We start from the raw sequence: 4,531 nt of genomic DNA, 5'->3' as shown, positions 1-4,531 counted from the left end.
GAAATAAATGAGTGAGTGGCCCCTGAATCTATCAAGGCCTTGGTAGCGGAACCAGATATAAAAATTCTCCCTGAAAGAGCGGAGCTCTAAGTTGAATCCCACTACAAGATCTAAACTTATAGACAAGCAAAGGTCTAGGTTCCTCTAGCTTAATTTTCCCGAAATAAATCTGAGTAGAGCATGCAATCCTATAACAGTTCTAAGTTCAAAATCTAAATCCCGATTCCCAAAACGCGGAAATTCAAATAATAACTTAAAGTTTAAAGGTACCTGTCAACAACATAGTCTCCGGGTTGGCTTCCGCGGCATGGAGAGCAAAAACTCTGCCTTGGGTAGGCAGATTCCTCTGAGGGCACTGCAGCAACATGTGGTCTGGACTGCCACACTTAAAACACTTTCCTGAGCCAGCCATACATGCTCCAGGATGGCGACGTGAGCACCTGGGACAGACTGGGTGCTCCTGAGTCCTCGGGGCTAGGCGTCCCCGCTGCTGCTGCTGCTGCTGCTGCTGGCCTCTGTTCCTGGGCGGTCCATGAAAAGGCCTCTTATTCTGCTGCTGATGCTGATGAGGAGGAGGGTGGTGCGGTGCCTGGACTGGGCGCTTGCCCTGGCGATCCCTCTCGATATCCCGCAGATCCTGCTCTGCGGCTAAGGCCTTGGAGACGGCAATCTCATAAGTAGCAGGGTCAGATACCCTAACATCCCGGCGCAAGATCGGCCGTAAACCCACCAGGAAGTGCATCAGCTTGGCTTTGGCATCATTCGCTATCAGGGGCACAAAGTGACAGCCCCTCTCGAACTTACGGATAAACTCCGTAACCGACATATCCCCCTGTCTCAGGCTCATGAACTCGGTGGTCAGCCTGGTGCGAACCTCCTCAGCAAAATACTTGGAGTAGAAAACCTCCGTAAAACGGGTCCAAGAAAGTGTAGCCAATGTAAGGGCTACCGAAGCTCCTTCCCACCATAAGCGGGCGTCTCCATTGAACAGGTAGGTGGCACATCGGACTCGGTCCGCGTCTCCCAGCTCCATAAAATCAAAGATAACCTCGAGGGATTTGATCCATCCCTCGGCAACCATGGGGTCAGGTGTCCCAGAGAATTCCTTCGGGCGCATCTTCATGAATCGCTCATACACTGCCTCGGGCCCTGTCGGCCTGGCTGCGGCTGCGGCTACGGCTGCGGCATTGCCCCCCGCAAACTGTGCGAAGAACTGTGCCATCCCAGCTAACATCTGGGCACTCATGTCCGGTGGGGGCGGTGGAGGAGGTGGTAGGTCTCCCTCCGGTCTATGCTCCTCTCTGTCCTCTCGGCGAGGCTCCACCTCTCTGTTGCGCTCTAAAATGCGTCTAGGGGGCATACTGTTCCAACATAACCCATACGTAACTAACATGCATAATTCCATAATTTATTTTAAATGAACTCTGAAATACTGAAAATCTGGAAGCATGCTGACAAAATAATTCATGCTATAACTGAAATGCTGAACAAAATGCTGAACTGAAAAACTTACAGACCAAAGGCGTGGCTTCGTGAGCTTCTCGCGGTCAGTAGTAGTGAAACCCTATACAGAACCACCGCTCTGATACCAACTGTGAAGGCCCTCGAACTACTTGCTTGAAAATTTGCGGAAAATTAAAATTTTTTTTTTTTTTTTTTTAAAAAAGGACTTAATGGCCTCGCTCATAAAATCACTGGTGAAACAAGTTCAATATTTCAAAATAATTGCAGCGGAAGAAAATCAAAGTTTGCCAAAAATCACAATTTAAAAATATCCAACAACTGATAAAATTGTTTGCGGAAAAACATAACAACTGCTGCACTGAGGTCCTCGGGTGCCACTACTGCCGACCCAAGCTGGCTCACTGGTCCCCGCCCTCGGCCCTGGCCTCATCAGTACCTACAACAATCAAGTCTAGTGAGCCTAAAGACTCAGCATGCATAAATCGCAGGTAACGAGTAAAAATCTGAATTTAACATATGCATGTGATAAAATATCCTGTCCTGAGGCATACTGAAAATAATCTATACTGAGCAATTATAATACGTGCATAACTGAACTGGAAGTCACTGTAAAAATATTTGCTCCTTGGAGCCTGTACTGAAATATCTGATAAAATTTTCTGTTGAGATTATGTTTTACGCCTGTGGCCACTGCACTAAGCTGAACTGATCGGTAACTGGCTACCGGGGAGGCTGAAACTGAACTGAGCTGGCCGGTCACTGGCGACCGGGTGGTACCATACTGAACTGATCGGTCACTGGCGACCGTATAAAATAACACTCCCACATAGTGAATGAACCACAAGCCATATCGCATAAATCTCAAAAATAATCATTTTCTGTTTAATGCACGTAAAATAATTAACTGGCGTAATGAAAATTCCTGTAATTTAACCAACTGGATTGGATTGGATCGTTCCCAGGCTCGCTGCAACCTAACTGTGCCATGAAAAATATGCAATAGTTTAAACATGACCAACTATGCAATTTACGTTCAAAAGATGCGACTATGACGCCTAATGACTTCGCATTTAATCATGACTCCGAGCCAACCTGAACCGACAATGAACCGACGTATAGTCATGATTAAAATACGCTGAAAAATCATAAAATAATGCTCCTAAAATGATAGGGTCGAAATCTAGGTGAAATGGAGGCCAAAACACGAAACGCTCTTTCGAGAGTCAATTTGGCACATTGCACCGTAAATTCTCGTACGACCTCAAAAATGATCCAAATGACGAACGGTCAAAAACATGACCTCCCCAACTCAATGAGGCATTGTCCAGTCCAAGGCCATGGGCTAAAAGCCAACCAAGAACTCAAACGATGCTTCTGAACAGCAGCATACTTGCTGTCAAAAATACAGCAGCTGCGCACTTGTTTTTCCTTGTGTCGTTTTCGAGGCTACCGGCCATTGGGGCGTGAACCACCGACCAGAGACTCTTACCAACATCCCAAGGAATGATTTGAACCATGGCTAAGGGCCCTAGGCCAGCCACAATCCGCATCACACCAAATCTTAACCGAAGGATCCAACCGAGAGCAACATGCATGCGTGTGTGGTGTTTATGCTATGATCGATGTCTTGCGTCGTTCCAGTGGCCATTTGATTGACCATGGCACGATCTAGACATCTAGGAGCATGATATGAACCGTGGCTAAGGGCCATAGGCCAACCAAGATCCATACCAAGCAACAAAAGAAACGAACCATATGCTAAAAAATGGAAGGGCCGAATGGGGAAAGGGGCTGTTTCGACGTTTTTATTAAAAACCGATGAACCATGGACCAAGCCACCAAAAGGGCAACTTAGTCACGTCTTAGACATGCTAGGGAAGTGATCCAACCATGGCTAAAGGCCCTTGGGGCAGCCAAGATCAGATCCACAACCCTTGACACAAAACTGAAATTTCGAATCACATTTCTGCACTTATGGGGAACTTGCTGTCATTTCGGTTTTCCAGCAAGCATGGGGCTGGTTTGGATGGACCAACATGGTCCTAATGCATCCTACTACATGTATACAAGTCGCCTTGGGAGCCTGGAGTCGATCCAATACCTGAAACTCACAAACCAAAAGAAAACGTGAAGCTTGCCATGAAGAGCCGAAATTCTGCATGTGTGTTCCCAAAATATTTTGACATGTATCTCGGTTTTTGCTTGCTAAAACATGATCATGTACTGAAAAATAAATGATAATATGACTTGATTGAGGTTTGAAAGAAATCTAGACATGCCTGGTTTCGTTTTGAAAGAAAACGAACGAAACAACGACGACGCGGCACGGAGGAGGTGGAGCGCTTCTCTTGCTCTTTCTAGTTCTCGATTTTTTTCTTGCCTTCCCTCTAGCTAAGACTCACGATTTTTACACTGAAAATGGATCTGAATGGTGAGGTATTTCGGTGGAGAGGGAGAGGGATTGAGTGGTTATGAAGGTGAGGAGAAAGGTGCACAAAAATAGGATCATATCAAGACCAAGTCCACTCCCCTTTTGAATTTGAATTTTGAATTGATATCAAATGAGTTGGTGGATGCTTCTAGGAGGTGATGGCCGAAATTTTGCTTATTTTCTAGTCTAGGATATGTCCATTAATTAATTAAATTGTGCTCCCAAAAATCCTAGAATTATCCTACAACTTACATGCAAAGAAATGGTCAAAAGGTTGATGAGTTGGCAATTAAATTGTCTAGCAACTATGGGGGCCGAAAATTGCAATAAAATGAAGGGGAAAATATTGTTATCTAGTCAACTAATAATCCTTGAAAGCCTTACTAATCCTTTAATTAATTTAGTGAGCTAACCCATTAATTTAATAACTTAAATGAGTTCATTTCTTAATCACCTCAAATAATTAAATTAAAATCCTCAACTAACTTAAATAATTCCTTAAACTTCTTTTTAACTTAAATGAACTTACTTGCTAGCTAAATTAACTTCTGGAAATATTTCTCAAATCTTAAATTCTATCTCAAAACTCCAACTCCAGTCCGGCCTCACTGAAATAACTGAAATGCTAAAAATCAA

This window comes from Primulina tabacum, chromosome 8 (genome assembly GCF_025594145.1).
Source record: "Primulina tabacum isolate GXHZ01 chromosome 8, ASM2559414v2, whole genome shotgun sequence".
Taxonomy (NCBI): Eukaryota; Viridiplantae; Streptophyta; class Magnoliopsida; order Lamiales; family Gesneriaceae; genus Primulina; species Primulina tabacum.
The sequence above is the reverse complement of the archived record's forward strand: the minus strand, read 5'-3'. Positions refer to the sequence as shown.